Consider the following 24,931-nt stretch of genomic DNA (forward strand, 5'->3'; position numbering starts at 1 on the left):
AGATTTCTGTCAAATGTTAGGTCATATCCATTAATGAATTGAGTGTCTGTTTATATTTAAGAGTATGAATGTTAAACAAGCCACAAAATTATTGATGTTAAACAAGCATCAAAACTAATACATCAAAATTATTGACGTGTAACTAATTTTGGAACAAAATATGTCAGATGCGACATTCTAGTTGATTGTCTGGCCGTTTCATCTTCCCAAATAAGAAAAATTAAAACAATAACAAGATATGTAAGTTAGACTTGGTAGTGGTTTTGACACTAAAATTCCAATCTGTATCAGTTTTTGGAGTTGAAAGGGCAGCAGAAGTAGGATCCGAAATTCAATCGCTCTTTTCTTCTTTATGGTTATAAACTGATTACAAAATACGCCATATTGAGGGTATATTCGAAAAGACTGAGAAAAGCAAAGTAAGCAAATGCCTAGGGATGTCCAACTTTGTGAAGTGGTTTTGAGAAATCTGTGTGTTGTTTCAAGTAATTTAATTTTGTGCCTAATCGCCAGGAACTATGCATTCGATTTTATTCAAATTGGAATCAAGTATCTTTTAAATTTCATAATCCAATTCTTATAAAATTTTAAAATAATACTTTTTTGAAAGTTTTAAGTTACATTTTATAATTCTAAAGAAAAATATGATCTGTATAATTGAAAAAAAAAATTTATATTGTTAGGATGCTTTAAAAAATTATAATTTTTTTAGCATTTTGTTTAAAATTACATTTAAATTTTGTTTTAATTGAAAAAAGTACTAAAATAACCTAAATGACCATACAAAATTAAATCTGTTTCCAATTCAATTTGATAAAATTTGTTACTTAAAATTGCTTATCTATAGCGATTAAATTAAAACCAATAAAAAGAATCTAGCTTTTAAAATTGAGGTTGAGAAAAAATCAGCCCCGAAATATGCATTACCTTAAGAGTCGATATAGAACCTAATCCAGCCTAATAAGCTTTACACATGTCTTAGAAAAATATATGGTTATTTAAATGAAAATTCGAAAATTTATGCCTCGTATGATAAACAAAATAATGGAAGAATTATAACTGGCAAGCAGATAAAACTGATATTAAAAACCCATTTAAATCCATGAGTATCAAATAACAGAAAAATACATACTTGAGAGACAAATAAACCAACCAACAGCAAACTTTTGTCCTATCAGCATTTATAACCTTATGCCACAGTCGAAAAACCTACAGATTTTATTTCGTTTTCTACAGAGAGAGCGCAATTGTACCCAATACTTTGAAGTTAAAAGCCATAAATAAGACTGGAACGACTCATTGACCGTTCTATATAGACATGGCAGTCGAATTGGTCTCAAAAAATAGCGTGCTCGGTTATCCAGGTTAAGCCCTGGCCTAGATATTCATAATTTTTTCATGTCTGTCTATCAAGTGTCGAGTCATTGCAGTTGGGGACGAAATTTTTACATTACAACGCACATATGACGAGGCGTTTAGCATTTATGGAGAAAATTCCAAACGATTTTGGCAGTTTTCCTTCATGAATTTATGGATTTTTTTGTCGCTTTTTTTTAATTCGGAACTGAACAACTGAATTCCATTTATCCGATATTTTTATTTTGTCTGTCTTTCGATCAAGAATCAAAGTGTCAAATTGGAAATTTTTTTTTGTGTATGAATTCTTAAAAATATTCATTTGAATTTTGTCGGACAGTTTTCATTTTTCTTTCCTCTCTCTTATGCACGTTATATTCAATGTAAATCGTCCCTTTTTATTATTTTATTTTTTAAAATATAGATTATTTAATTTTTTTAGCACTTTTCCGTTTCCGAGGGTTTTAAAAAATCGCCAAATCCTTTGTGCCGAAAAATCGCCAAACTGTTGGCGTCATGTTTAATTCATTGTAGCAAACCTAATACGATTTATTACTACACTTATGGCACAAGGTTGCGCAGAAAAAAATAACTTTTGGCGAATTTGTTGAAATTTTGATGATGTGGCGAAAATAATTTAACTGTCGCCAACAACCCTAGGAAACAGAACAGTACCAATTTTTTATACGGGCAGGACTAGTTTATTTTATTTTATTTTAGTTATGTCGAGGGTCCATTTTGAAGTTACTCAATGATTATTACTGGAAAGGCATTTTAATTTCGAACCATAATCGAATGGTGACACATGAGACAACGCTCTTCTCGCCATAGCTTGACATCAGAGGATTTAAATAAGGTAGGCTTTCTAGTAGAGTGAATCTTTGTAAAGATACATACGGAATATACTTGAGGAAACAGCCAAGTCAACGGAGAAATGAACAGGTTGTGTTATATCGGGTAAGTATATGTTAGAGCTGAGAAGAGAATATGTCTGCTAATATTATAATGAAGTATTTCTTTTTCTTGGATTTTTATAGGCATTGTCCATTTCTCCCTCTGATACTTTTTTCATAATTTTTTACAATTTTTAATTTTCTTGATCATGATTTAATTTAGCCGGTTTTTAGTACTTAGTAACTATTTTTGTATTGTTCTTGAAACTGCCGTTATCGAATATTTTTTCAATCACCAGTTCTGTAAGGGAAATTCTAGTCTTATTATATATTTATTTAAAGCTCTGATGTTATCATTTAAATTTTTGTCTATTGTAGAATCATTTTTTCTTTCATATATTCTACCTATAAAATGAGAAAATATTAATTTAAAAAATTACTTCTAGAATTTAATAAATTACCATGTTGTAGAATCAAATAATTAATATCTCTTTTGCTTTAATGTTCGAAAGTCCCTATGTAATCCAAAATAATAAAGAAAAAGTATTTTAAGTGTGGTACAAAATGATAAAATCGTTAGATTTGATTATTGGTTCTTTCTGATGTGCATAATATATAAAGAAAAGTATTATATTCATCAAAAAAATTCGATTTGGGGATGATGAATCCTCGTTTCAGATCTATCCAATTCCAAAGTATATATATTTTTTATGTGATGTTTACGAGCTCGATAACTCAAAACTACAATAAGCTTAAAAGCTAAAGTTTGCTGTTCTGTTTTCACAACAAATTACTTGTAGGTTTCTATCAAATTTTGAACGAAATTCGTTAATTGGAAGTCTCTTTATTTTTCTGTATGTACGTGATGCATAATAACTTAAAAATATAAGCTGGGCACAAGGAATCTGACAAATAATGTTAACATCGGAATTGTATTTCCGTATAAAATTTCAGATGAAATTCGTTGACTAGTTTAATGTCATTCATACTGTCTATTCGGATTGGTGCGAAAATGATTGATTAAAAAGGTAGCCAGAAAACTAACTGAAATTTGGTATTTGGTTTTGTTAATCTAATCAGTGAATAGAAAGAGAACTAAAATGCTTACTTAATTTGCTATACAATGCTACGGTACAAAACACAAAATTAACAAGTAAATTCAGGGAAAGAGCATTCCCGCCAATTATAATACCCGTCAAAGAGATTCGCTTTTCCAATTAAATATGCTTAACCAAACAGAAAGTAAGTTTCTTCGATTATAGACAAGCTGTGGCGTTAAAATAGTTTTTCTTCGTCTGCTCTCATAGAAGATAACGAGAGAGAAGCAGCTGCAAAAACAAAAGCTTCACGCTATTATTTTAAATATACGATCAACAACAGGTGGGAAAACGCATTATGTTTATTGCTGGATTAAAAAGTTCAAAAATGTGTGGTAAAAATCCAGTAAATCGTAAACTTTCAAGTTTATTTCCCCTTATTTAAAATAAAAAAAAAACTATGGATTGATAAAACATTATTTAGAAAACAATACAAAATAATCGTTTTCAGTTTTTCATAAAAAGAATAACGTAGTTTCGTAAGCCAGCTGAAATTCTTATTTAAAGAAATTGTATTTATTCGAATAACAAGTATGTAAAAGGGCAGAGGCGATTACATTTATATAACGATATCTCTTAATCTAATTTAAATCCTAATTAATTTCCTAAATTTTAGCTTAATTTTGCCTATTTAATTTCATTCTAAATTGTTCTCTTATTTCCTGAACTAATTCCTTCTTTTTTATTTAATTAATACCACAGGCGCTCTATAAAAATGCTTCTGCATTTTCTCACGCTCCGAACGAAGGGAGAAAAATCCCCAATGTTTATCACATGCTTTTAAAAATACCTAAAATTGTCTTGCCTAAATCGACACGTGTCAAAGAAATCCCTATCAAAATCTCATAGTAATACCACTGAAGGAAAAATTTTGGTCTCTTCTGCTTTTGTTTCGTGATGTAGATTGACGTAATTCTTACCACTTATTCTTGAACATAAATTATTCCTCCCGGGATGGAATAAAGCGAAGTTTTAAAATGTCTAAAACTTCTATTCGGCCATGCAACTGCTAAAAAATACATTTACACACATATAGATTTATATATATTTTAAAAACCAAAATTTCGACGAATCTTAAGATTTAGATTTATTTTAGTCTGATTTTTTTTTTTTTTGGGGGGGGGGGGTATTTATCTTTCTCCCTGCTCTCTCTCTCTCTCTCTATTATCAGGGTACTGATCTGTGAATACGATGCTTCCAAAATGTTACGAGCGAGTATGCTATCTTAATACTACATCCCCCCCCATTTTTATTTATTTAATATCATTCGTCCAGCTCATTATGTTTCTGAGTTTTTGCGTGCCATACAAGCTTGTATAGTTTAAGTACAGTTTTTTTTGTTTTTGTTTTTTCGATAGGAGCTTCAAAGAATAGAAATTCAACGGTATGTCTACATTATTATTATTATTTTTTTTGACGATTATAATAATTTCTCTTTCTGAATTTTCTATGCAATAAAGTAAAATTCGATTAAAAATAAACTGCATTTATGAAAATGGGATCGAATGTATCGATATTTATTATATCAATATGACGATAATTCATTCAAAATTAGATAACAATATTTTTTAATACAGAAAGAAGCATTGAAGTTTTAAATGCAATTACTATGCAAATTAAATGACCAAGCATCCTCTATTAACTGAAAAAGTATTGATTTTCGAACACTTGCTTCCTCCCAACTGAAAACATATCCTGGTTTTGGACCAAATGTCCCAGATTGGCACTTTTTTTAAATCAATAAAAAGTCATCTTATAAAAAAGATTGACAGTTTCTTCAAACAAATTCTTCTTACCGACTTAACGAAAAATATGATCACTGAAATATCTCCAGTTTGGATAAATCGACCTAAAAGGAAGAAAAATGAGATTCGAAATTCGGATAAATCAGATTAAAAGAAAATTTTTTTTAAAAAGATGAAGATTCTAAATTTGGATCTTATGGGGAATAAAATCATAGAGTATTCTGAATTGGATAAATCAGCTTACTGGGAAAAAATTGAAGGATATTCGAAATTCTACTCCAAAACTTTGTAGCATGATAAGGTTTAAGGCTTAATTCTTTTTTTTATTCTCTTTTTATTTTTAAAATTAATTTTCAGTTTTATAACAAAGATATTAATTTTAAAATCTAGTAACTAAAACATGAAAAGCTCTAAAATAAACTTATAACTATTAAATTCATTATTGAAATATGTTTAAATATTAATAATGGAGATTTTTGCAAATAAAATGTATCATTCTGAATTTTAAAGTCGAACAAAAGTAGTTTTTTTATGACAATAGATTCCGAAGATTTTGATCAAAAGTGTTAAGAAATATAATTAGAATTTTAATTAAAATTCTAATTAAATTTTTGAAAAATCTTTCTTTGTGAGTGCTTTCGGCATGAGCATCAACTACACGCTCGCTAACTTTGATAGCTGTAAAGTTCCTTCGCCTGCTCTGTAAAGCGTTTTGAACGATTTTTTTTAAATCATCACGCATGTTGCAATTTATATATCGTATAATAGCCTACATACCTGAATTATAAAATTTTCAAGAAACTAACCTGCCATTGCTTCTAAATATTTGTTTTATTTAATAATTAATTTTAATTATCTAATAATTAATTTTTTAATGAAATGCAAAAAAAAAGTAGTAGGAGAAGTCTCCTCTCAACTTTCTCACATATTCTCTAATAAAGGGTTTATCCTCATTCTTCCACCTGTATAAAGATTGTGGATCTTTGGCAAAGTCAGGAATGCCATGAGTGTATGCTCAAGTTATTGTATTCTAAGACATGAATTTGAAAATTTAGTGTTTCATAATGGATGCAATAGCAGTTTTAAGAACCGAGTAGGTGACGCCATTTTCTCCAACGATTGAAAACAAAATTTGATATAGAACAATAGTTTTAACAATTGCAGTAAAAGATAATAGACCAAACAAATTTTTCAGATTCCCATCCATTTCAGTATGCTTATTTAGTTGTTATCGTATTCATAAATGCCGGGAGTCTGTTTGAATTATGTAGTGTACAAATATGGAAGCACACATTCGTGAGTTGTAATAAACCAGCGGGTCACCCCAAGACATTCTCTCGTTCTCTGTATTAAACATATTAACTTCCACCCCAGCAAAAAATTGCGGATTGCAGGAAAGGCAGAGAACGTCTGCATGGCTACAAAATATTCACCTTTGGAGTGACTTCCGCAGTTTTACTGAATCTATCGTGTCATCTTTGGCGAGTTTTTTGGCGATGAGCTGTTAATAGTGTCGGAAAATCGAATTTTGTGTATTAGATACATTTTACTCAACTGACTGAAACCGACATTTGACAGAAAACTACAACTGCAATTACATACTACATTTGCTTACAAAAACTTTAACAAATTTACAATTAATTCAAAAACATAATAAATTTAAATTATTATGTTTTTGAGTTATCGTGTTTACATGCTTCTGAAAGTACAGACAGATAGACACTCAATTCCTTATTCGATTTGGCTGAAAATTTGATAAGTGTCTGCGCTATGGATTTTAAATCTGTGCACCGAATTTTATCTATTTATTTCTCTTCGTTGTGTAATTACCGTGTTAAATTATATTCTAACAGCAGGACAGACACATTTGAATAGATTTTTCTCAAAATGTGTTAGAAAGTTACAAATTTGGTGTTAAGACCATATGCCAAATTTCATCCAACTCAAAGCGTTTTTGAATTATCTTTGTCACAGAAATTTGTTCTTCGAACTTATGGAGGAGAATTGTGAAAATCTTGAGTTCGAATTGTTTGACGATTAACAGTATTTTTCTATACTTCATATGCGAGAAAGCAAAACTGTATTTTTCGAACTCAGGGCCAATTTAAACGTGAAGATTCTTCGAAATCTCGAATTCGAATTTTTATGACGATTACAGTACTTTTTCTATTCTTCGTAATAAATAAATAAAAGTAAGTTCGTTAATTTATAAATAAAAATATGTATTTTCACAAAGTAAGTAAAATAAAGAAAATCTATAATAAATAATAAGTTAATAAATTAAAAATGGTTAAATAAAGGTTAAACTAAAATGAAAAATAGCTTTCGACTAAAATTTTTAAAACAGGACCTCATAATACGCATTTCCCAAAGTTGCAAAACGCCTAAATCCAAGATTGCCTATCATTTGTCCGATATTGTCACGTTGTTAGAATATTTAACACTGAATTACAGAACTTGGTTGCTTTATCTGAACCTTGAATTCTAACCATGCGATATTTAAACGATTTGAAAATGGCTGTCTCCTATTCAAGAGCTCCGTTTAGAATTAAAGAAACATTGTTAGTTAATTCTTCTTTTGAAATCAATCCAGCAAACTAAATGCATTCATCCCTCTTGGGTATCTGGAACTGTGCCACACACCCGCAGCGAAAACTGAAACAAGTGGTACGGCACAGAGATGCTGTCCGAAGCGGCCTTGAGAGCCCAATCAAAAATATTGTACGAGTAGAAAACTCCCTGTCAGCTGCACATCCTGGTCATCTGGCACGTGAAGAAATAGTTTGCACGTGATTTATTTCTCGCGTTTTCCATAATCGTCTGCGGTTCGATAAACACTGCATATGGCGAAAGGGGTATACCTGATTTACAACAAGATATAATATTTAAGTGATTACTTTTCGTTTGTATTGTGTAGTAGAAATTTATGTGGCTAGTGAATTATTGTCATGGGGGTGCCGTGACTTGTAATACTGCCCTGCGCACTAATGCATTAGTATAAATTTTGGATTTTTTTAAAGAAATTTTGAATAATTTAATAATTAATAAGAAAATAACAAATAAAGTTGTGAGTGATTTTATGAAGTTTTAATGAAAAGAGTTTTAAATTAATACTAATATATAACGAATTTTAATTTAATATTTAGCTTTAAAATAAAAAAAAACAATATTTGTAATTATATTTTCGTCGTTCTTTGCTTCAGTTAAAAATGATTTATTCAAATATTGCTAATTGATAAAATATCATAAAAATGTGAAGTTAAATTCATATGTGGAAAAATTAAGAATCGAATTGATTTGCACGAAAGAAGTTTTAAAGAACGATATTTCTTATATATATATTTTTAAATTCTTTCGTTTTAAAAATTTATTTTCCAATTTTGAACTCGTGAAAAAATTACCACGAAGGAGAAATGTTCTAATACTTGAGATTGGACTTTGCAAGAAAACTTATTTTTTTCAAATATGCATTATTTTTTTTTCAAATTATTATTATACATAACAACAGAAGGAGGTCAGACCTCCGGAAAATTACAATCTATCAGGAAATATTATCTTTTTAGCACTATTATTGTTGTGCTCTTCGAAATGAATGAAAGCAAACTGTTTACTCCTATTGCATTAGATTATTCAAAGATTTAAATGTTATGTGCAAAATTAAATGATTCAGTGATAAAATTTATATATTAAAAAATTTGGGAGGAAGGATTATTTAAAATTAGTTAGAATAATTTTCCGATTTGAAGTATATCAATATCTATTTGGGGATGGACTCGTATCCATGATCAGATTCCGAGGATGACATCTAAGTTGGTAATCTCCTCCCCAAATTTCCGCACCACACCAGTCAGGGGTAGTGGGAAGATGCAGATCTGCAGTGCTATTGCAAAGTGCCAAAATATAGAACCGTCAAAGAAAAGAGGCAAGAGGGAGGGGAGTAAGTAGTAGGGCTGGGCAAAGACCGAACTTCATCATCGCGATATATCGTCCAACACATATCGATATTCTTCGATATATCGTGATATCATTATTTATTTATAGATATTAAAAGTTATAAATAGCATCTCTTAACATATTGACTGATCAGAATGACTCCGAATAAAAGGAAGTTTCAATTTATATACTAAAAATATTCGTTTTCTTATGAATAAAAATAATTAGAAAATAATTGTGTAAATAATTGCGTTAAAGTGTGTCAATGACAAAGCAATATCTGCATGTTACAATTTATAACATTCCGTTATTTTTCAATATAATAATTTTAAAAATTTTACCCTTTTTATTGTTGACTTAAAAAAATCAGTTTCTTTTTTTCATCATAGGAAAAAAAAGGAAAAAAACATAATAATGCTTTTAACAAGTAAAATTAAGTAGTTTTAATAAATCAAATTCAAAATCTGATGTCTTGGAAAATTAATTTTGTATAAGAATGAAACAAAAAACATTAGCAATAAAAATAAACACGAACCGGTAACCAAAACGAATTCGAAAACCCAAATTAAATGTGAATATCGGTTTATTATATCATGATTATAAATCGCAATGCATCGCGATTTATCGTATCACGATGTATCGTGAATAATTATTCATGATCATGATTTCGATACATCGATATTTTTCGAAGACTGGCATCAAAAAATCGATTTTTTTTTTTCAATAAATCGAAAATTGCCACAGCCTTAGCGAGTACACAGCCAGCGCTGCAGAAGTATCTGAGGAAGGGATACAGGAGAAATGTTGAGAGATGGGGAGAATGGAATTTTAGAAGTGACGAATTTCCAAGCAGATAGAAAAGGCAGCTGCCTAAGGCCACTGGGTTGCAGAAACAATCAAGAAGTCGATTAAAGGAATGCTGTTAAATATTTGTCAAATAAACAAATTTTCAAAAAAAAAATCAAATTCTATAAAATATATATCAATCAATATTCCTAACATACAAGGAAATAAAATCATATACAATTTCAGAAAATAAAAAGTTAATCGGAAATAAATCATTAGCCTAATAAGTCAAAAAATGTTGAATTGTGAAACTAAATTGATTGGCTTATTAAGAGGGGCTTCTTAAAATGTAGAAATCAGTTACTGCAAGGTAGTACTTTGCTCCGAGTCACGGATTGTCTGTCGGTTGCTTTGTGCAATTGATCGGTGTAAGTGCGAAAATAGATACCCTCTGTATGTCCGCTTTCCTTCCCATGGGAAAAGAATCAGCTATGTGTCAGGAAAAATTCAGTTTCAGTATGAGCAAGATGTGGCAAAACCGCGTATCAATCAACCCTATTAGCATGTGATGAATCCTGTATTCAAATCGTCACTTTTGCACATAATGAAGGCGTTAAGACAGAGTTCACGAAGAACCATGAAATAATTTCAAAACAGTTAAACAGCAGAAAACACATGTCGCTCCAGGGCTTGAAACAATGATTCGGAATGAGAACATGATTTACATTGTTGAACATGAAGTTGGCCAATGTATGAATGGCTACATCGAAAAGGAAGATACATATGCCTGCTATTATGCACTCAAAGTAACTTTAACCTTCCTTCCGTAATTAGGGAATTTCGGCTAGGTAGACAAGCTGCGTTGAAAGGGCAAGAAGGTCAAATAAAAAAAATGTATTTTCTTAGTGTTCAAATAAATACGTTTGCAATGAGTACAAATTCACTTAATTATAAAATATCATATATGCTTATATGCCTCATTACGTTCATTTAGTTGTTAGAATGTTTATAAACAACGAATGGCTGCTTAAATAATGCTGTATACAAACACGGTTACCTGACAAGCTGAAATCAGCAGCAGAAGAAATACAAATACATTTTCATAAAGTTGATTTTTAAAAAAAAGAACGCGTAATCTATACTTATAATAAAACCCAATATGTGTATGTGTGTGTGTGTTTGCACTCTACAGGCCAGACCGTTTGACCTACAGCTATCAAATTTGGCACATGCGGGTTTTGAAGGTCGGGAATGTGCACCTCGGAGCGATATTTTTTAAAATTTTTCATTGTAATTTTAATTAATTAAAAATTAAATGAAATTTTGGAGTTTTTTCGCAATAACTCCCGAAAATATTATCACACAAAAAGAATTTTTACGTCAAATTGAAGTCCAAAGAATTATCATTTTAATGATACCAACATTTTAGCTACAAATTAAATTTCTATTTTTAATGAATTTTTAAATAAATATTATCACCATAATTTTCACAATTTATTTCCCATAAAATTAAAATAAATTTAATCTGCACGAACACGTTTCGCGTGCATAGAAAAGTTAACTGTCACTGAGAATGAAATCTTGGAAAGTGGAATTTTCCTCACGTGTGTGTATGAAATGAAATAATTATGAATTATTATGTTTTTTGAAAATTAAAGGAAACGTTTTCTATTATCTTTTCCAATACCGATATTACTAATTTAATGAAAGTTTTATTTAAGGCAAATATAAAGGATATCTACTCCAATCGGAACCCAACAGTTAATTTGTAAACCTTTAGTAATAGACATTCCACCTGCTAACAATGGTCGAAGTGAAATAAATAATTATATTCTTAAAATTTTGGCGTATTCAGCTAATTTTATTTTCCGCTGGAACTTCCAAAGTATTACAAATTGATTTTGATATCATATTAAAGTCCAAAAAATAATCCTTTCACTGATACTAATGATCTATAAACCAAGTTTCCCTTTTAATGAATTTTTAAAAATATAATTTAATCGTATTTTTCCATAATTTATTCCGCACAAAATAAAAATAAAATTTAAGCTGCACGAGCAGGGAAAAATTAACTTTTATCAACGCGTTGCCATCACATTCCCAAAAGCTCAAATTAAACAAAAATCGAGTTAACTATTATTTCAAATTAAACATATAAAAGTGTAATTTTCAGCAGATATCTGTATGAAATGAAATATATTTTATGAAAAATAATTGCAAGACGTAGTTTCCTATGATCTTTTACAATATCTATATTAAAAATTCAATGCAACAGATTTATTTAAGGCAAATAATGGTTTACAATCATACAATATCTACTGTAATCGAAGCCCAGCAATTAATTTGTAAACCTTTAGTTCGCAAATTGTACAGACTAAGTCTATGGCAAAGGATACCGACGCGCTGTGATTGGTTTAAGTCTTGGCGTCTTTTTGGCAATGTTTTGCACTCATAATAGTGCAGATTTCGCTTATTTGGCTCAAACCTTGTACCTTTCATTAGTTTTATGGAAGATATGAGTGAATATCAACACGATCTAATTTTTATTAATATAATTGTTTTCTCTAAATATTACTAGTAATATTACTAATACTAATTAATAATAATAAATATTACTAATAATACTAGTAATACAAGTAACTAATGTTGTTTATGCACAGAAGCATAGAAACTAAATGAAAGTAATTACTCAACATATGATGCAGCAATTAAATCATTCTTATTTTTCTATGATTTTCGTGCCTTTATTAGATAATTTATGCAGTCATTGAAACTTGTTGCTGAACGTTTGTTACTTTCCCATCAACTACATATGAGGAGATGATTACTTAATGCCCAAAACGTATAAATATGTAAGCTTTAACGGAATATGTGATTTCGTAGCTAATTCTTTTAGTTATATCAAAATAATATTAAGAAGAAACACACACCAAAAATATTTTTAATAAATTGTAATTTTTATATTTCCTGAATTTAGGTTTCAGGATTTGATCTTTTCTGCTGTATATGTGTTCCAGATTAATATTACATGTAAACCATTAAAAATAGGGGGGGGGGATTCACAAATTTTATTTATTTTTATAAAAATATATTTCGGTATGGCATCTTTTTGGCAAAACATTGTCAAAAGGATGCCAAGGCTTAAACCAATCAGAGCGCGTCGGTATCCTTTGCCATAGACTGAGTCTGTACAATTTGCGAACTCGCTTTAGTAATAGACATACATCTGCTAACAAATTGTCTAAGTGAAATAACTAATTATATTCTACGTAAATTAAGTCAATAAAAGCTGATCAATTACGAATTTTAAATTTTTACATCTATCATCTTCCCTGTGAATCATATTTAACAAAATATTCTTCAGACGCTATTATCTTAAATAAAAAAAAGTCACACTCCAATCAACTAAATCAGTCACTAAAGCTGGCCGATTTATGAAAATTTGAATATCACGATTCTACAAAAACGGACGATTTTAGATTACTTCATCGACCGTCTCAAAGAAGCCAATTATATCCCAGAATTTCTCAAGAGTGATGGTCTAGATTATAAAACAGTTGATTGTTCTAAAATTGTAATATTCCAAACTTAATAAATCGGTCAGATTTAAACGCAGAAAATAGAAACGCTTATTTATTTATTTAAAAGTGGGTGAGTCAAGAATATGTTGCAGAATATGATTCCTTAGGACCAAAGGATTGTCTAAAATTTAAACTTCATAATACTTCAAGTGCATTTATAAACCGAAAAAAAATTAATATTGACAACATGCAAATCCTTTCGTAAATAAAACTAAAAAACTGAATTTCACGATTTATCCATAAATATTTTGTTGAATTATTCTTTGAGATATTATAAATTATAAAAATTATTCTGTAGTGCAAATATTCATTCTTTAATGTTAAACAGGTCAATGAAAGAAAGTATTGGTGGATGCAGTCATTTTATGGCTGCATGCAAGACCAGATTAAACTTCGTTTCCTGAAAGTGGTATCTTTTTCTTACAACTCAAAGTAGCCTATCTTGCACATGAGTTGTAAGAGATAGGCATATGCCCCCAACTGAAAAAAAAGTGCTCTAAAAGACAAAAAAAAAATACATTTTATGTTTTTTAATTAATAAATGTAATGTTGAAAAAATTATGGTCTAAAATTTTATACAGATCTAGACCTATTAATTATATTTTGTACAATAATTTTGACACCTTAAAATTTTAACAAAAGAAAAAAAACTAAGTGTGTTTTTTTTGCGATTAAAAAATAACATAATTTTGAAAATTTAAATATCATTACTTGAAAAAATTATGAAGATTAAATTTTTATACGTTTCATTAGTTCATTAGCTCAATCGTAATTAGTTATATTATGTGAAATGTTCTTGACACGCTAGCATTTTACAGAGAAAAAAAAATGTTCGATACGTCTGCAACATAAACTGTGCGATTGAAGAAGTTTTGGCTAGCATTATTTAAAATTATTTCAATGACCGTCTCAAGGGCGATTTGCCATTCCGCTCATTTCATCGAAGTGGCCGATTATTGACTTTACACAACGACATTTTCAGACTCATAATTTGTCCAATTTTTATCGCAGAGGGGTGCAGTTTTTATTTATTTTTTTATTAATTTAAAATGAGAGTGATTCAACAATATTCTACTAAATATAATTATCAATTTGAAGAACTGTATAATTTTTTTTATTGTACGTTTTCAGCAAAATGTTTATTGACTGCAAAAACATAAAATATAATTTTTTTTGTCATTTAGAGCATTTTATTTCAGATGGAAGTATGTTTACATCTTACAATTTGGAAATTAGCTGTTGGGAAACGATTAAAATGGATGCTCGGCATAAACGTGTTGAAGGATTAGCATTTTCCAAAAAGAACTAAAATCATTAAATTCCAAAAATTATTAGTAAAAATTTCATATTTCATAGGTTTAAAAATGCATTAATTCGATACTTTATATTTAGTTCTCTGTAATAAGGAAACTCAAAATATTTTAAAACTCTTATGATAACGGATTTTGATGTCGATTCTGATAAAGATTCGAAAATTTTATGCACAGAGAAGAAGAATGGAAATTGATATGTGCTTTAAATGGCACAACTAGAAAACATAAAGACGCAATCAGCTGAAAAGAACTCTCGATATTTGGATATGATAATTAGTTAGAGGTTAGGTCAAAGGGTTTTTTTTCTATTAATAACTCACTATACAGAGGAAAAGGGCCTATAGATAAGTGTCATAACGGAAATATGCAAAAGGAAAAATACTATAGACTTGAAATAAAAAAGGCTGTCAAATGGTTGGACAGAAAGCACGGAGATGATATCAGTAAAAGACATATGGTATGATAAATAATTAGAGGCTAAGTCAGAGGATTCATATGTGATAACTCTCTATGCAGCTGTAAAAGGTTCGTATGATGGAGTCAGGTCAATGAAAAAATACTGTGTACTTGAAATAACAAAGGCCGTCAAATTGCTTGGAGAGAAATCATGGATATGACATCAGTAGAGGACATATGGTATGATAAATTATTAGAGGCTAAGTCAAAGGATTTATCTGTGATAACTATCTGTGCAGCTATAAAAGGTTCGCATGATGGAGTCAGGTCAATGAAAAAATACTGTATACTTGAAATAACAAAGGCCGTCAAATGGCTTGGAGAGAAATCATGGATATGACATCAGTAGAAGACATATGGTATGATAAATAATTAGAGGCTATATCAAAGGATTCATATGTGATAACTCTCTATGCCGCTGTAAAAGGTTCATATGATGGAGTCAGGTCAATGAAAAAATACTGTGTACTTGAAATAACAAAGGCCGTCAAATGGCTTGGAAAGAAATCATGGATATGACATCAGTAGAAGAAATATGGTATGATAAATAATTAGAAGCTATATGGTATGATAAATAATTAGAGGCTAAGTTAAGGGATTTATCTGTAACAACTCTCTATACAACTTTAAAAAGGTTCACAGATAAATTACATGAAGGGGTCAGGTCAAAGAAAAAATGCTGTATTCTTGAAACAGTAAAGGTCGTCCTCTAAATAATATATCCCTCCTTATATTAGGATTAATTGGATTAATTAATTAATTATTAATGAGAGAAGATGGAAATGCAATCAACTGAAGCGCTGCGCTCATCATTTGGAATGATAGTTGAGTTAACGGTTAAGTTAAATTATTTAAATTAATAACTCTCTGCACAAAGGGTTTACAAACATTTGTGTTAAGTAGCAAGATAGTAGCTCAGGAAAGGAACAAAATATTATATGTTTGAAATTATAAAATGTTATTTGTTCAACGATATAACAATCTTCTACTTGATACAATACGTATTTATTATATTAACACTTTTGTAAAGAAACAAAGACAGGATTTCGATTAATTGTAAAAATGACTTCCAATACACGCACTGTAATTAATTGATCTGAAATTCAATAACGTTAATTAATTATTTTCTAATAGTATCTGATACAATATTTCCTTGGAAATGTCAATACCTAGACATGCCGGCGTCCTGCCATAGGGGTAGGGCGTCTTCCATCTTGAGCTGGGCGTCCCGGTTCGAGTCGCGGTTCCGGCATGATTGTCTTCTGTGTTCTATTTGTGAGGTGTGGGAGTGTACCCCCTTGAAAAAGGGATTGTGTAAGCGAATGTGACGCGTCAAAGTAGCTCTTGGACCAGCTGGCGCTATTGAGAAAACAAGAGACGCTCGTCTTAAATCGCTGACAGAGAACTGTCAGCAGGCTTGTAAAGTGCCATAAGTCACAACACATATCTAGATATGCCAATCATGAACCAACAAATCAATGATGAAAAGCACAAGATTCCATCTTAAAAGGCTTATATTTTTTCCCGAGGCATTTTCTAAACGGTTGATTTCAAAACTGTCAATATTTCAAACTGAAATTAAAAAAAAGAGCCTCGGATTATTTTCCAAACTTTTTTTTTAAAGCAGGAAAATTATCTAAGAATTGTAATCCACCAAATAAGACAACGATTACGTGCCGTTGTTGCACTTCGTGAAGAAGTCCAAGATTAACTTCGATTCGATCAAAGAAAAACTCAAGATATACGTTTGTTGAAATGTACAATCGTTAACAACAAAAAAAAGGCACACCTCTGTAACTTTGTTATTTGTTATCACATCTTCACAAATTTGGTATCGATGGAAATGACTCGAGAGTGCAGGTTTGTTGAGATATACAAACTGATTAACCGAGTTAATTAACATGGTTAATTAATTACTATCTCAAAAAAAATTTCCCATTTCCGCTATCATTTTTTTTAACTAATTCGATTTTTCGTAATAAAATTAACCCCTCAATAAAATTTTATCGAATTCTGATGGCAATATCGAGAGTTATATTGTTTTAAAAATTACACTTCCAATGTTAAATTAATCTTATGATATCACTTAAACTATTATTCAGAAATGAAATCTAAAGGTCACTCACTGCTTTTCAGATGCCTTATATTTTTTCTCAATACATTTATCAGAGTACTGATTGCAAAGTACTCAATAGTTCTATTTAAGAAAGTGAAATAAGATAGAGTTTTTTTTTTCCGAAATTTACTTTTTAAGAAGTAGACATCTTACCTAAGAATTGTAATCCACCAAAGAAGTTAGCTATCACATATAGTTAATACACGAAGTCGTGGAGAACTCTGAGTTTGCTGGGTGCCCGACTTTGCTAATACTTAAGTAACTTCTACACAAGAAGATGAAAACTCGAAGAGATTGCGGATCCTCAGGGGCAAGGAACCTTTCGGTGTTCTATTATGTTCGTTTAGCGACTCCACCCTTGTGAGGACATTGTTTTGCCATGGCCAGAATCGCGAGGCAAGAAGTCACTACGTGTGACGCCTTCCGCGTTTCAGTGGTTCGAATTGTCCGCGATGGAATCTTCTAGAATGGAATCCATTTCTTCGCTCCACTTCCACTAACTAAAGTGCAAAAGATTCCCGACCCGTATTTTCTTTTTCGGACGCTTTTTTTTTCTCCCACCCCCCACCACTGCTGACAAAAATCTGCTTCTCTCGTGCGACTGAATCATGATATTCCTCATGGGTTACATGGGCGCTGGAGCATTGAAAAATCATTTGCGATTCGAAAATGCCGTCTTCGAGGCAAACAAAGAACCGATTTTTGAATGCGAAAGCAAACTTTCCAGGCACCTGTGGAATGTCGGTCACAGTGAAAGAAAAAAAAAAGACGAATCGGTCCCTTTGAAGAATTTCTCCTTCTTCACGAGTAACATGCTGTTCCCATAAAACATCTCTCCGTCCAACACAATCGTATTCAGCCACATTTTATAATACCAAAGATAGATTTTAGTTTGAAAGTTTAAAATAAAAATAAATCGGTGCCGCCAGGATTAATTTCTCTTTCACCATGCTATTAGTGTTAAAGTACCTCTTCTATTCACTTTAAATACAAAACGAAAAAGTTAGATAAAATTTCATGCTCAGGTTTGGAATATAAAATACACATTCTTATCAAATTTTGAACCAAATCAATCAAAGACGACCGTCTGTCGATCTGTATTTTCGTATGCCTGGAAACTAAATAATTCATAAACTGTATGACTTAAATCAATGAAATGTGATCTGTTATCTTATAACTAACTACAAGTGAAGTTTTATGCCAAATTTTGGTTTCATTCGGTCAGCTTAAAGGCATTCAATATACAGGGTGTTTATAAAGTCCCGGACCCATTTTGATGTTTAATAACTCATAAAATAATAAAGATATAAACAAACTTATGGCATTTATTGATGGAATAACTCATATATTTTCCTTTTCAGGTTTGAATATTTTTACTTTTGTAAATATCGTCTGCGCGTGTGGTTAATTTCAGATAATTTCATTTTCCAGTCTAAATATCTGTACTTTTCTAAATATCGTCTGCTTATTAATTGCATTTTTCTTTCTTTTGTTTTTGGCAACTACTGCAATGTTATGTTTACTTTTGATGTGTTTGTTTTATGTAGTACTTTTGTATGTGATGTTTTATTCGAGCGAATATTAAGGAGAATGTATACACCACAAGAGAAAGCACAGATTTTATGGTGGTTCATAGAAACGAAATCGATAATGCAAGCACAGAGAAATTTCAGAAGAATTTACCAAAAAGATCCTCCACTAGGAAGGGAGCACACGTGGAAGTTCATTGACAAGGGTCATGAAACTTTTTGAGTCTATTTAACCATTTATATTATTAATTTTAATCTATCTTTATTATTTTATGAGTTATTAAACATCAAAATGGATCCGGGACTAAATAAACACCCTGTATATATTCGCGAAATAGATTCAGTAAAAATGTTAGATTCACTCCAAACGATCTATATTTCGTAAATATTACTCTGTGCTGAAAGCTTATAAGCCAGTTAACAGCTACACTACCCGAACAATTGCTTTTGTATCATGGTCATGTTACTGAGCTGCGAACCACAAGATTCGAGGTTCTATCCTCGCTCATACCAATCCGCTACAACTCGCTAATGCCATGAAAAGCGTTTGCGGCCTTATCCAAGGTTCATTATATTAGGAAAGGGGGGGCGGGTAGGTCCTTACGTGAAGAGTATGCGAGAAAGTTTCAGAAAGACCATTCTAACGGGTTTAATTTAAAAATTTATTATTTTCTCCTTCTGTTCTTTCTTTTGAACTGATATTTTCGTAATACAGTCTCGGAAAACTAATATTTCAGTAACTCTACTCTTTTAAACGGTCCTATATCCATCTGAATGATATAATGGTATATATTGAACTATCAACCTATAAAATTAAGGCAATGAAAATGCCATTATATATTTTTTCCACATTTCGATTTTTTTTCTCTTCTTTTTTTGCAGTTTTAATAGTCTATTAGATAATAATCCTGACAAGACAAAATTCCGACTAGAATCGAAGTTATTGTCAAGAATCCATGGTCACGTTATTGTCAAAATTCATGGCATTAATCAAAGCACAATAATAGCATTAATTAAATTAAATTCAGATTTTTAAAAGATATGATCGCCTCGTAAACCTTTTATCTTGGTGATTTTGGCATGAACTGAAAATTTCCAAGTAAACTCGGGATTGTAAACATTTTGGCTAAGTCTTGGAATTATATGTATAATGAAGTTTGGCGATCTTGGCGAAATCGCCAAGTATATCAGGTGGTGACAAAAATGAATAAGTTGCCATTTAATTGCTATATTATTTACAATTATACTTTTTGAGCGATACTTTTAAGATATATCATATTTCTCAGACTGATGAAAATTTCTTTATTTAATGATTAAAGATAATGATAAAAAAACAGGTAAACTTGATCAAAAATTGTATTTATTTTATCTTATCTATTTTCGTTTGTAGAGATAATACCTTGATATCGAAAAAATGAATAATAACTTTTAAAATGTTTTAATTACAATTAGGATCGTTTTATTTCCAATTTTAGTTTTACTTTACAATATTTGAAGGTTACCATATACTTTGTGAGCCAGAGCTTTCAAGCATGGTTAATACTCTGGCTTCACAACGTGAATTTAGTTGATTATAATTGTGATCAAATGTCATTGAGTAGTAAGGGCAATGTCAAATTTTAATCTTTATTTTTCGGATTGAAAATATGCACCTGATTTGTTTTAAACTTTAATTTAATATTCCAGATAGTTTCGAGTTTTACTTCTAAGTAAATACTGTATTAAAAATATTAACTATATTTAATTATAAAAATAGACTAAAAAGAAATAATTTCCAAATTTTCATATGAATATTAAGTGATAAAACATCTTTGATTAAACGAAATAGTCTCAGTTTTCAACTATTTGACATTGTTGAAAGATTGTAACGTGTTTCAGTTAAATAACCCAGATTGTCTTGTTTATTTCAACTTTAATAAATGAATCACATCTTAGAAAGATTTAGTCGAAATAATTTTCCAAAATTAATTTTAGAAGAATTAATTTTTACCCACTTTAAAATACAAGAAAATAGATATCATAGTATAATCAATGTAGACAAATGAAAGAGAAGAAGAAAAAAATTAAATAAAAACAAAATGTATTCTTTTTTTCTTTTTTTGGGGGGGGGAGGGCTCAGCCTTCGAAGGGTTTTTTTTTTTTTTTTTTTTCCTAACTTACCTGTATTTTTATTCAAAATTATTTACTTATTCACATATTATTCGATTTTGCCAAGACTCTTTACAACGCCCTCTGATACTACTGATACGCGCTCTGATTACTACCAGGACGTGGTGGCCTGGTAGTAAGGTCTGGGCTTTGGAGCCAGAGGGTCTCAGCTTCGAGATCCGATTTAACAGAAGAACCGTCGTATAAGCGGATCTAATGCGCGGTAAATCTATCGGGGCCAAACGTCCTCCCGTTGGTGTGGCGTGGAAGCCTGTAGGGGGGATGCCAGTTCAGCTGTCTCCTCGTCATCTGACTGTGGTTCAAAATTATAAGATCCGCTTCGAAACAGCCGTAGTGTTGCTTTGAAACGGGACGCCAATTTAGCTAAACTAAGTTAAAGACGCTAATATAAATTAAATTAAGCTAATTGATAAGGGTCCCGATAAAACTTGGTCATTTTTTATTGATGTTCCAATTAAAAATGATAATAGGGGCTGATACGAGTTGGAAGAGATTTGCAATTTTGAGTCTGTTCAAATAATAAAAATAGAATGTAATGAGAATCTGTCCTTTCCGAACTTTCACGGCATATTAGAGAAAGGACATTTGATTAAATTTAATATCCTGCCTGCCATGTAAGACTGATTTTTAGTTGAATGGAGTCTCGCAGCTACAACGGAGCGGACGAATCTGGCGTTATACACAGCATAGAAAAAAAAAAAAAAAAAAGAAAGAAAGAAGAAGAAAGAAAAAAGAAGAATTCTATACCAACATATATTTTTTTTTAATTTTTCAATAGTAAATTGTGTAAATTTAAATAACTAATCAGCAAGAATAATTTAAAAAAATCAATTTTGACTTAAAACTTTATTCCGAAAATAAGCGATTAAAAAGAATCCTATCAGCCTTATTAAAATTTCCTTACTAAACAATTTCTATATTTCATATAAAATGTAAATAATAATTTATTCTACTATTAAACTGTTAAGATACTCAAAATTAGTGTTTTAATGTTTAAAATTGAATTATTACTAGCTAATACGTAAAGAATTAAATCATATATATATTTTTTTAATATGATTTAGTTGGTTGAAAATCATATGTATTGTCATCTAACTTTTTCTAGTTCTAATCATTGAAGATGAAATCGTTTGATTGCGATTTAATCTTCGAATGACATTTCATACCTACAATCAACGTCATTTCAAATTCTAATGTTCATTGCCTTGTAGTGCCATCTAGTGGAAACTTATGAAAAGTTAAATTTAAATGAGAAAAAAATTTAAAATTAAAACTAATATATTAAAAATATACTATTGAATGAAATAAAAATGAACGTGTTTTCTGACCTTCAATCCAGTGTTCTATATTTCGTTGTGGAAAGGTTGGAACTGCATAAAAACAAACAAGGCAAAGATTGAAAAAGTTATTACAGAATTTTGAATAAAAAACTGTAATATATACTATATATATAAAAAAAATGATTTAAAGGTAATTCGAATCTATAAACCAAACCTAATAAATAAAATAAATTTTATGCTTAATTCGCACATCTTAATTTTATTTTTAAAATTTGCTATTTAATATTTCGAAATAGCAGCGATAATTTGCATATAGACACATAAATTCTATTTAATATTCTTTGGTAATATCGTAATGCCTTTTAGCTTTCATTTTTATTTTGTTAATTTTTTAATGAAAAATTAATTTGTTTGAAAAACATGTTTATTTATTCAATAACATATTATATTATTGAATGAAAAGTAAGCGGTACTATTATAATATTGTATTATATTATAATATATCATTAAGTTTAGTTTTCTTTCTGTTTTTGAGGACATTGTTTTAAATAACAATAATATTTCCAGAATAAAATAATTTATTCGAAATTTTTTAAAGGAAATAAGTGTACATCAAGTAAATTCACATTTAATAAAAAGAAGAAATATTAAAAAACATTTTTAAATTCATTTAACAATGGCAACAAAATGTTTCTTTTTAAATCGAACAAAGTAAATAATTAAATTAATCACGTATTTAATACAAACACAACTCTATACTGAATTAAATATATCAAAATTTTTTTCTGTACTTGTTGTTCTCATTTAATTTTACAAAAGTACTTTCAATAAATTGAGGTCACTAAATTGGTTCATTTATTCAAACAGATCTCACGTAATGTCTCCAATGCCAGCAAATGGTTACTTTTTTCCAAATTTTGCCAATCCTCAGAACGGAGAATTTCCGAGTTGTGTTTGCTGATGTAATCTTGTGCTACAGCTTTCAGCTCATCATCTTGGTGCTGATCTGCGAGAATCAAGAATGAACAAGCACTGGATGAAGAAAGGTTATCCTTTAAGAAAGATACGCATATTTCTTTCAAGCAAAGTACTCCATATTTATCTGCAACGAAATAAAGTTTAGAGGCATTTTCCATGGTGAGATCATCTATTGTGTCACTATACAGGTATATTAGAAATCGCCGTATAGTGTCTGCATCCATGTCTGAAATAAGAACTTGACCACTGGATGTTTCTTTGTAGTCATTCGTGAACATAGCATTGAAGACTGGAGATCTAGCTGCCAGAAGGACTTTATGAACAGGAAATACCTCAGAGTCTACTTTGAGCTTGAAATCACTTAAAGATCCTGTGTCTAGTATACACCTCAAATCATTTTGCAGGAATCCAGACGGAAGTTTGCTATTTACTTTTCTTTTAGAAAATTCCGAATCATCAAAATATTTTGAAATTGATATGAATTCTTTAGGAAAAGTAATTATTTCTGAATCATTGACCGTTCCGAGAGAAGCGCCAAATTCGCATTTTAAAGACAACACATAATTTGGCAAGAGTTGACTCTTTGAAGCAACTAATTCTGATTTGTTAATTAAAGGCGGTAATGGCCAAGTTTGCCTTGTTTCACTTTTTTCAAAAAAGAAAGAATCGCTCGTCATTCGCTTTGCTACCCCATCAGCATCCAACAAAGATATTTTAAGGGTTGAAAATATTTTTTCGCCTTTATCACGATACACTTCAATAACAATTCTCTCTTCAAGTTTTATTGATAGTTGAAGTTCTAAACGGCCATATGTATTCTCGATAGTGAAGAGATGTACACTCCCACCTGTCCGGGAACTAATGAAATCGGCCAGTGTCCAGATGAACAACTTGCTCTGCACTCCTACAGAAGAACCAATAAATTGCTCTTCTGATTCAGAACACTCAGCTTTGCGTTTCAGCAGTCGACAACGAATGGTGAGGGCGTCGTGGGGAAGGAAATCATCTCGCCTTTTTTCCCCATAAATAACTCCCTTGGGTACGACCAAAATCTCAACTTTCTCCTGATAATTCCATCGATTAAATCTAAATTCAAGCGGTCCCTCTTTCGACAATTCTGGCGATCCATCCGAAGTGAGGAGAGCAACTTCATAATCCAAAGGTGAAAACAATCTGTTATAAGTAGTAATTCTGATTCTAATTTCGTTATCATATTGATCAATCAACAAATTGAAAGTTTCGCCATTGAAAAGACTAGGGGTTACAGGAGGACTTGTTAGACTTTCCCATAAATAACTAAAATTCTTGATTTTCCATGTCATTGTAAATACCTTGACGGCAACAGAAGAAGCATCTGACATGTTTATAATTTTTTTTTTCAATCAACTATTTAAATTCTTAAACCAAAATAAATAGTTTTGGCACTAAGGATTTTTTTACTGAAAAATAACACATGCGGTTAATTCAAAGTATTGGAGTGATAACATTTCCAAGTAATCGGAACTACTATCTGTAAAATTCGAAAGTATTATCTGTGTCAGAATGAATTCAGCAATTTGATTAAACAAAAAAAAATATTGATTACTTATCAGTTATTTCTGTATCGCCGTCTATAAACACAATGCAAGTGATAAATACATCAGGAGATCAAGAGTCCAGCTGGATAACGTAAGAAACACAAAAAGCTGGTTTTCGTTCA

The 24,931-nt window shown here is 30.4% G+C and overlaps 1 protein-coding gene across 1 annotated transcript in view; it reads right to left on the bottom strand.

Moving 5' to 3' along the window:
* LOC129987594 (leukocyte elastase inhibitor A-like) overlaps positions 1-17,506 on the bottom strand; it is a 47,065-nt gene extending 29,559 nt beyond the window's left edge. Inside the window, exon 1 of the mRNA XM_056095555.1 lies at positions 17,430-17,506. The gene's annotated coding sequence lies outside the window, so the exon portion shown is untranslated. The remainder of the gene's footprint in view (positions 1-17,429) is intronic.
* Between the last annotated feature and the right edge of the window lie 7,425 nt (positions 17,507-24,931).

Source organism: Argiope bruennichi, chromosome 10, assembly GCF_947563725.1.
Source record: "Argiope bruennichi chromosome 10, qqArgBrue1.1, whole genome shotgun sequence".
Classification (NCBI taxonomy): Eukaryota; Metazoa; Arthropoda; class Arachnida; order Araneae; family Araneidae; genus Argiope; species Argiope bruennichi.